Below are 10,769 nucleotides of genomic sequence, written 5' to 3'. Positions count from 1 at the left end.
CAATGAGGCTTTAAAGAGAGCTCCCATAACACATGCATACCCATTGTCCTCCATATCAGAAGCATCAGGGGGGATTTGTAAGCCTTTCTGATAAGCATCCGTAGCACTGCAGACTGCTTCCAACCTCTGTTCTGCAGTCCTCATTCACATGGAAGCTAGCAGGGGTGTGTGTGTGTGTGTGTGTGTGTGTGTGTGTGTGTGTGTGTGTGTGTGTGTGTGTGTGTGTGTGTGTGTGTGTGTGTGTGTGTTTGTGTGTTTGTGTGTTTGTGTGTGTGCGTGTGTGCGTGTGAGTGTGCATGTTCACTTTAGCTACATTTTGAGTAAGTTCAGTTCAGCAACAAACATGACCTTACAACAATAACAAATTCAATTATAAATTTGATTGTTCATTTTCTTTCACACTTTGACTGAATCTGTGTAAAGTTTATTTTTACTTACATGCTGTAATTACTTATTAATTGATTTTATGGCAACTTCACCAGTTCACTCTCACCAGTGTTGTTTCCATCCAGACGCAACAAGCAGGGGTTTTCAGTAATAACATAATAGCTCTGATATGATAAACCACGTCAACTCAAAAATTGAAAGGTCAATGTTAAGTTGACAGCTTGTTTCCCCAAGTGGCCAAAGAAATTAATGCAGGTTTAATAATTGTAATTCCAGTTTTTGACACTGTACTGCCATTAGTAATTATGTACAGGGGGACACATTTTTCCAAATTGGGTCCCTCATCCACACCCCCAGGCACCATAAACTTCTGCATTCCCCCCGGGCCTTGGCTGGGGTCATCTGTATCCTTTAATCCCCTCAGCTATAAGTCACCTGCAGTTCGGCTTTGTGTGTCCAAGCTCAAAACAACATCCAGAGTTTTATTTATATTTATATTTGAGTGCACTTATACAGTATGGCTTCTTTCAGCTAGTATTTAAGACAAGGCCAAGTTTGTTTTACACATTTTCAAACACAGGACAAACAGAATGATCAGGAGATAAGGAGATGGAAAAGGGTTGGCAACTGCAAGAGGAAAACAGGGTGGCGATGACGCAAATGAGGAGGGGGGATGGGAGTGTGTGAGAAAAAAGATTGAGGAAAATAGAGGGAGAAAGATTGAGTGAGTTATTCCTAATGACTGTCGTTTCTATTATAGTCTAGCCCTGCGTCACGGTGGGGGGTCTTACAGACACAAACTTTTTTCGTGCAAATCTCCATTCAGAGGGTCCCTCTCAAACTCATTCTCAATCACATCTTTACCATCAACAGTCGCCCTCCCTCCCCGCTCTGAGGCTCCCTCTTACATTTCTTCACTCCCTCACATTCCTCCTTATCCCCTGCTCTTCTAACCTCACTTATCTTTCACTTAATTACTTATTTACAATTATCTTTCAGGAGGATAAGGACCTGTGTGAGTGAAGCTGAAAACTTTTGAAGGAGTGCATGAACATGAGAAAGCAACGGAACTTTTAAAAAGGAAAAAAGATTGGTTGCTGTTGCGCTTTGTCTTGGGTTTCAAGCTAACGTTTTGTCCCTGCTGACATTCTGTGAGCTTGTGATGAAGTAATTTTTCTGTCTCATGCAGGTGCTTGTTTGGCAGGAAAAGCGCGTCCTTCTCGGGAAATGTAGCAACCAAGCATTCCCTATATTGACAGAGGATCCCTCACACCAGCCCATGAATGTTAGAGAAACCTGAGAAGTGCTCAAATGTCAAACATGAAAAAAGGGAAAATATACAATGAGCCTTTGTGTTTAACAGGAATGTAAAATAAATGATTTCTTAAACCAGATGTTTTGGCCACTTGGAGGCAGAAACAAGATGACCATGATCAATGGATGGGTTTAGAGTGTTAGCATGCTAACATTTGCTAACTTGCACTAAAGACAACAACTGAATCTGAGTCTGAATCTGAGAATCATGAGTTTTGCAGGTCATGAAGCAAATAAAGCAGAGGGCAAAAGGAAATGTTGACCGGATGAATGATAAGAATAAAGAATCATCCTGATGGTGGCGCTAGAAGAAAAGTCAAGGGGTCACCAAAGTCAGGAGGATTCATGCACTCATGACCTTGAATGTTTATACAAAATTGCATAGCAATCCATTCAATAGTTGTTGAGATATTTCAGTCTGGACCAAAGTTGTGGACAGCCGTCGGATGCAACATGGCTAAAAAAACAAACTGATAACAGCATCTTTAAAATCTTGCCTTTTACATTGTCTTTTTCTCGTGGTTATGCCAAGCTCTCTCTCTCTTTTCTTGTCTTCTTCTGTTCTTTACTTTTTCGGACTTTACTAAATCTGTCAGTGAATTCATGCTTAGCTGTTAACCATGACCGGCTGTGGCTGATGCAGTCCATTGACTTTGTCTATCATCTCTGCACGCAGCAGTAACTCAAACAGTGCATGTTCTGCTTTCCTTCTCTTGCGTGCACACACACACACACACACAATGTTCATTAATATGAGCCAGGTCATTGGGATCATGCAGAAGATGGTTAAAAGCAGCTGAAGAAAAGTCTTGCTTCAGGGGACAGTGAGTGTCCACTATGGATTAGTGAATGACAGAATCTGTCCATAGGTGAAGTTATCCCTCTCACTGTGTTTCCTGGGGCCTGTAGCTCTAATCTAGTAATCCTATCCTGGCAATCCTGATGTATGCTTCACAACACGCAGCCTTTCCATGCTGCCTACACGGAGTTCACAGACAAGGTGGCTAACGTTCACCCCTATTGTCCTGTCACGCTGCATGAAGGATGGACCATCAGCACTGCTGGAATGTGCTGGTGTTTTGGAGGAGCCTGTAGCAATGGCGTCACCGGTTACATTACCTTTAGGTGTTGCCTCGCTGGCCTATGGCTGTGCATGAAAACTTCAGTGTTGACACACTGTCACCGGGATCAAGTTCATGGTTTAACTTGAGTTTGAATCTTTGCATCAAAGATAAACACGCCGATTTAACATAGACAAAAAGTGACGTTCCATTTGCAAACAAAAAATGTCAAGTTTTATAAGAGCGTGAGCACTGAGGGAAAACCAAACACTGCGGGTTTTATTGGATGTAAACACAACTCCACAGCACTGAAAGACGGTATAAATAATGTAGATAAACATGTTAGCAGAATGAAGCCTAACTCGCTTTAATGGAAAAATATCTAGATAGCGTTATGTTGCAAATATAATGTCCTTTAGAATGACCCTGCAGCATAAAATGATCAAAATCACCAGAGCAACATGTGATGGAAAATTACCTCAAGCCATTTTTCTTTGTCCCAGGTGGTTTCCGTTCCTGGTCTTCCCACCAGTTGCATACACTAAAGCGAACGCGGCACTACAGGGGGATTGCGGCCAGGATGTGGCAACGCAGGCAGCATCTGGAGTTGAGCGCCTGGAGGTCCTAGTGAGGGGCACTAGCACACCCATTCATCTAGTCTTTCCTCATAGTCTAATCTGCAACCCTGAGCTTCAGCTACAGTCATTGCCTTTCATTGTTTATACCAGTGTGTGTCAGTGGAAGAAATATTCAAGGGAGATGAATGAAACAAAAGCCAGAAAGTAGATTGAATCAGAGATAGAAAAGGGAAAAGGAGTCAACATCGGAGCAAGGGAATAAACAGAAGTGAGGGAAAGGATGTACTGTGTTCACCATGTGTCTGTCTCTCCCATCCCTCTGCATGCTGTGGTGAAGATAGCAAAGGTCTGCTTCTCATTACAATATAGAAAAGGATTTAGAGAGGACCATAATGGCTGACGGCAGTCTTAACCCTGTCACTCTGACGCCCCAAACCACCAAGAGCCTTCCCCGAACCACCCAGCCACACTCAAACCTCGGTTCATAAATACGAAACAGCTTTGCTGCCTCACGTCAGCTTTCTAGTGCCAGACACTCAATACATCAGAGCCTGAATGGAGGCCAATAGCCTGATGTCCATCCATTCATCAAAACCATAGTGGCAGACCTTCCGTGTAAAAGTTTCAAAGTTGCACAGTGCAGGCTTGCCTGGAACCTATCACTGCCATGCGAGCTAAGTGAAGTGCATGTCAGGAGCCTGATTTGTGAAAGTGTTTACTTATATGTGGTCAAATACAGTCAGTTCCCCCGGAGGAATATACCTCCAGTGAACATTCAAATCCTTAATGAACAAAAGATGTGTGAAAAGTCCTATTGTGGTAAAGGTTTCCTGTGCATTTTCACTCTGGGGAGAGGAGAAGACTAACACAAAAGAAGGATGGCGATGAGGATTAAAAGAGCAAGGCATGAAGGACACATCCTGTAGAAGTTCATGAAAAGAGGAAGGAGGCAGTGATTGTTATTATTTTTTCGCCCGTGTTTTTCTATCCTTTTCTGGACCTTGTTTATGGAGCTCTTTGGCTCTATTTGTGGTTGTGTTTATCCACAGCTTTTTTAGTTTACCTTTTTTATCTAACCAGCTGTTCAGGCTGGGATCATGAACACAGGGTCTGGAGAGATTTATATTTGTGCACACACAATTTCAGACACTCTTGCATGGAGTTACACCCTGAATATATAGAGGGAAAAAATAAAACCAATAAAACACTTTGCGTCATGCCTAAGGCAGATCAACCTGGAATATTGTGTGTAGTGTCTCGGGTATGGTAAGCTACTCCCTGTAGTAAAACTATTTTAAAAATGTTTAAGAAATGTAAATGCATTTTTTATTGAACTATCAATCTTTATTTTTTTCTAATTCTACTTTTTTTTCAACAAGGACTTTGGGAGCCTATGTATTGCTAGAATAACTTGATTTAAGAGGCTACTGTGATGAGTTTAGTTTGGGGGATGATTGTGCTCAGATGTCAGAGTGAATTCCTCCGTTTCATAATGATGGGGAGCACACAATGGACACTCTGTGATACAAAGGCAGAGGGGGCAGTTAGAACTTCAGTTAAAGCATAAAGGGAAACGGCAGTGTAGTTCTTCATTACAAACCTTTCCTGCTGCCAATCTTAATATAACTGCCTTGAAATGTGCCTCACTTTCCTCATGTATATGCACACATGGACTCACTCTCTCAAAAGTTCAACAAGCCATGGTATCGTTGAGGTATAATTGATTGGATTTTAATGCAGAGCCTGAAAGAGTGAGGGGATGGTTGGTATAAATAATTTGTCTCATTTCTCAGCGGAATTCTTTTTCTCCTGCACTTTAAAATCTCTCTCTCTCCTCTCTCTCTTTCTGGTCACAATATTTAATGGCTAGCCTGTTGTAATCCCTATGACATTTGGTGCAAACATAAGAACCCATTACGGTCTTATCAAAACACCCCAAAAAGTCAATAAAAAGCAATCAATCAAATCTGGCTCAGCGCTGCAGAAACTGTGTTTATGTATGTACTTTTCATATTTAGATTTTTAACTTTATTAAAGTCCATTAAATGAAGAGTTTGACATTTTGTGAAAAGCACTGGTTTTTTGTTGCCAAGAGTTAGATGAAAAGATCAATACCACTCTCAACATGAGAGTAGTATTGATCTTCTCATCTATGGTGCTTTTCATCTTGAAGCACCTCAGCTTTAAAGTTTGATTAAGTTCAAAGTTCTATGTTAATAAAGATCTTCAGGTCCACTAAACCTTCAGGCTTCGTCTGCACATTATATTGCTTTTTTATCTGATTGTGTGTATTTGCACTTTCAGAAAAGAAGGACTGCTTTTCCAGTAACTCTGTTCTGTATCTGGTATAAAACGGTGCCCACTTCCTTCCATTGAACCAGCCTAAAACGGCCTTCTCTGTAGCCAGGGTGGGAGAATTGTGAATGGGACAATGGGAAAATCGGATGGACACCAGATCAGAGACTGGTACAACCCTTACATGCATAAACACTCAATGGCCACAGACCCAACAATTCAAACACCAACTCTCTGGGTTTCTGTCTGGGACAATGATGCAAAACTTACAAAATCTTCAAACTGACAGTGGCTGGACTTGTTCACATTTCTGTGTAGATTTAATGACATTGTGTAGTTTTATTATGATCAAAATCCCTATTTTTAAAACATTACAAATACTGAAACTTTGCTCAAAGTATCACCAGGGGCTCTGTACATTAATTCGAGCCTTGAAAACATTGTGTACACAAACTCTTGACAGGCAAGATGGTAACAGGAAAAACCAATTGCTAAAGTGATTTGTTAAAAACGTTTTAGTAATCTGTTTCCATAAAAAATGCTCAAGTCCATGTGTAGAGCCCCAGGTGAAACTGAAAGATTTGGGATTTTGATGTGATCATAGTAGTTCCTAGCATTCCGATTCAAGAGGCCATTTGACCCAAAACAAAAAAAAACGCTTCAGTCATAATGCTTTTAAATGAAAGTTTGACTCCGGTACATTCACAAAAAGACCCTAGGTTGCATTTTGGCAAGAGTTACGCTTTCACACTCAAAACATTTAAGCATGCCATCATCTGACTTCTCTCATGTGGGAAGAGAGTGCATAGCGGAGAGACCTTGAGTCTTAGCACAATAGAAATTAAGTCTTTTGGGTTACTGGATTCCTTCAGTTTTGTTTTACAGCAAAATATGGAAAAGTGGACACGAAGGTTATAAAGATAGGTGATTATGAAACTGGACCTGACTGAACTCAGCGGTGAAATATGCACTGAGCTCTTACATGTCACAGGCGGTGTTCTGGACATCAGAGTACAAGGTCATTTCCTTAAGTTTGTCCCCCACCCCCCCCCCATCTCATTTCCTCCATACCCAAACAAAAGCTACTTCTCTTGGAAAAGTACTCAACCACTTGTTTGTGTAGAGCCCAAACCTGCTTGCAAGCAGACTCTTTGGTGGTCAGCATGTCTGTATACAAGGTACAAAGCACTTCAGCTTCAACTAGACAGCATGCAAGACAATTTGTTCAAATTAAGTCCAAAACAAAGTGCACACAAAACTTAGCCCACCCAAACGAAGTCAAAAAAACTTCCACAAGAATCAAAGAAATTAATCTTTACTGCACTTGCAGGAGCTAAAGAGGCATGTTAATCACTACAGCTTTAGACTGTTTTGTGGGGTTCCCCCCCCCCCCCCAGAGGGTTACCACTGTCTGAGCAAACTCCTTGTTAAAGAGTCAGACAGACTTCAGCCTCTCATCATCCTCTCCCATTACATCAGGGAGTTTCTCCCAGGTCAAACCGATACCTTTGAGAAAGGCGCTGCAAAGTAGCGATACAATAAAGCAAGAGTTTTTTTAAGTCATGAGTTTTAAGTCATGAGTCCAAGTAGCTTTTGCACAAACAGCTGGCATTATCTGCACTAGATGTCAGATCTAAGCCTACCCCTGAATTTATTAAAGGATTGAGACTAAAGTGCAAACCTGGAAAGGGTAGAGGTCACATTAGAAACCAAGTCTTGTAAAGTTAAAGGAAACCGTATCGTGCCAAGATTTCAGCGAGAGCGTGGACGTCATGGGGCCCAATACTTGTCACGGCACAGTTACTGTACATTGCCACAAAGCTGACTGAGCCACAAAGATGCATATGTTGACCACTTTACAATGATTACAAGAAACCAGCCCTTGATGGTTGAATTGAGAGACACCAAAAAGTCAGAATACAATTAAACCTTTATTCCTGCCCCCCCATCATACAAAGACAGGCCCATCCCTCATGAGGCCAGGCAGTCTTCAGACTCCAGCTTTCATCTGGCTGTTTGGGTATCACCTTTCCCAGGTGGATCCCCACTGTCAGTCCAAACTCCTTGGTGGCCAGCTTCTCATGGACCTCAGGCTTCAGTTGGTAACCCTTCGCTCCATCAAAGCAGTCCAATGGAGTGAAGGAAAGTGTTTTTTCTCCCAGGAGGCCTTGCAGACGTGTGCGCCAGCCCTCCAGCATTGTGCTGCGTGCCTCACAAGGAACGTAAGATGGAGCCCAGAAGATCTGAGGAGCCAAAACCTGGAAGCCACAGTAGTGCAGGATGCCATTCTGCAAGGGGTCATTAGGAATTTGGTCATTAGGAAATGAACACTGTTAATTTAATGCTAGTTAATGAAAATCATGTTTCAGTACCTGTAGTGGCCACAGTGTAACATTCATGTCTCCATTAATGCCATTTGCACTGAACATGGACTCATGAGAGCCAGTAGTGAATGAGAGCATGGCTTTCTTGTCCTGTGCAGAAAGCCAGATTGTGTGTATATAGACTTTAATCTAGTATTGCAATGGTAACCTCTAATGTATCCCTTACCTTAAAGATTCCCTGACTGTAGCGCTTCTCTTGTGAAAATGCATAGCCAGATGTGAGTACGCGGTCAATCCAGCCCTTCATGATTGCAGGAACAGTGAACCAGTACATGGGGAACTGAGAAGTAGGGCTTAAAGTTAAATTAGTTTAACATAAGGTTGAAACAAACATTACAATCACTAACCGCTACCTGAAAGATGATGAGGTCTGCCTGAGTGAGTTTACGTTGTTCCTCAGTGATGTCAGCAGACAGTTTTCCTTCCTCCCATGCGAGTTTAGTTTCCTCCGCATAACAGAAGTGTTCACCATTCTTAACTTCTCCTACAGAGACAATATGCTTCAATTCCAAAGAACACAATCAAGCAGAATTTTAAATTTCAGTAAGAGGGTTACATACCAGTGATGTCCTCAGTAGTAGCAGTTGCTTTAAACTTCATGGCATACAGGTCAGATACTTCTACTGTGCAGCCATTAGCAGCTAAAACTTCTACTGCAGCATCTTTGGCTGCAGCGTTGAATGAGCCAGAGCTCTGGTGGGCATACACGATCAACACTTTCTTTGCAGCTAAACCAAAGATAAGAAGGTGCACACATCAGATAGCAAACTCAGAAAGTGAAACACTGGCACAATTATTACAACCTTAAATCAAAACACTAAGAACATACCATCAGTACAATATATAAAAACAGAACTTAAAAACTCACTCATTCTAAAGCAGGAGGTCAATTGTAAACAATAAGCTTTAAAGTTAGCTGGTATGTTGATTGAAAGAGAAGCTCATTCTGGAGCAATTCTTAAGGTGCCTGTTTTATACACCCCACTCAACACGCAGTTTCTGGCTCATTTGCACTCTCACAGCTGCTGTCAATCACCAATCATGGTCATCAATCAATCCGCTGGTATCTCTCAGGATCCTTATCAACATAGCCACACATCTTTCTACACACCCGACCAGCACTCTGCAACTGCACTGTGACATAGCTACATATCTCTTCCTGAACGTGGACTGCATTATTAAATGAGGAGTGGAATGTACAGTATGTACCACTAAAAGTCAATAATATGTTTTTTTAACAGTTAAATCAGCTGCAGATTTAGCCCATTTTAAACACACGATAAACTTACAATAATGCTCTTGCACATTCATCTTCTAATTCACTGTGTGTTTTTCCCATTTTAACCTGCCCAGAAAGAGACAGTGCCTTTGTGTGTCATTCTTTGTATGTCATTTATACAGTAACCGTGTGGACATTTTTGAGAGCATGCATGTCTGTCTTTGTCTGTCTGTGTACAAGATGTTTAAAAAATGTTGTGCCACTCTTGATGTCTTCAAACCACATGAAGCAGATGTGGCTCAGGGATCCTCTCATATTGTTACTGGTTTCCAGCTCTGTTTTCCTTGACATTACTTTCCTCTAACGAAACAGTTGCCTGCGGTCGAGCTCACTCACGAATGTTGCCCTGTAAAAAAACAAAATCGACTCGGCAACGGACATCAAAGGCATGAGACATAAGCTGGCACACATCTGGTACCAAAATCCACCCTGAGTCCCATACATCCAGCCATTGTGAAGAGGAGGGGTTAATGAACAACTGCAACATATTTGCAGATAGGCGTACATGCATGCAAGCATGCCGCATGAGTAAGACATATGGATACAGTTTGTCAACTATCCTTCTTCCCATTGTCTCTCTTTTTTCTCTACCATTGGAAATTGATTTGAGTTGTAAGGGTTGGTAGGCATTTGTCAAATAGCATTGTTAAAATTTAAAATTATGAGACATTACGGTGATCATGAGGCCAAATCTTTTTTATCTCTGTGGCATCTCTGTTTTTTTTCACCATCCCCACACTAGTATGTTGGTCCTCATTGTGCTTCAAATTGACCCTCAGGCGGCATTCCCTTTGTTGTGACAGAAAGGGATCATGTGTTTTTCCGGGAGGTATGTTTTTATGGTTTGTGACGTATTGAGGTATGTGATCCTACGATTTGTTGCAAAATTGCAGGAAGTACACACAAGTTTGTTTCACACTTTCTACTACATGTGTCAAGTGTTTGGTGTGTGCTGCTTGAGGCTTAACAGAACATCTGCAGCCCACCTTTACAAAAACCACAACAATGCACTTATAGAGTACATAGGGGCATTCAAAATGCACATATGTGCAGAGGCTCTCAGCTTGTTTATTATTCTAATAAATGCCAAAAAACAATATGAAAATCTAGCCTACAGTGCCATCACATGGCCAATGTGAGAAAATACAGCTATTTGTTCATTTTTTTATTATGTGGCCAAACTTTGAATACATTTTTTATACTTTCTGCAACTAAAGATACAATGTATTCAGATGGCACAAAACTAATATAAATATATTATTTCTTGTAAATGTTACAAGGACGACACTAACCTACCCATAGAGAGATTACCAAATGATGGCCTAATGAGAGGCCTCGAAGCCAGAGCATCTATTGGAAGTGTAATGTTGTTTTTTGTTTTTTTAAAGTCAGAGCTCAGTCAAAAATAGGGATGTCCCCATCTCCTGTTTTTTGCTCCTCATACTGATCTGATTCCTTTCATACTGAGAAT

At 41.3% G+C, this 10,769-nt stretch overlaps 1 pseudogene; it reads right to left on the bottom strand.

Annotated features, from left to right (window-relative positions):
* Positions 1-7,625: 7,625 nt before the first annotated feature.
* On the bottom strand, positions 7,626-9,062 carry LOC116697947 (ribosyldihydronicotinamide dehydrogenase [quinone]-like; annotated as a pseudogene).
* Positions 9,063-10,769: the final 1,707 nt, after the last annotated feature.

Source organism: Etheostoma spectabile, chromosome 11, assembly GCF_008692095.1.
Source record: "Etheostoma spectabile isolate EspeVRDwgs_2016 chromosome 11, UIUC_Espe_1.0, whole genome shotgun sequence".
NCBI classification, from domain to species: Eukaryota; Metazoa; Chordata; class Actinopteri; order Perciformes; family Percidae; genus Etheostoma; species Etheostoma spectabile.
Note: the sequence above shows the minus strand (reverse complement) of the source record. Positions and strands in the feature narration are given on the sequence as shown.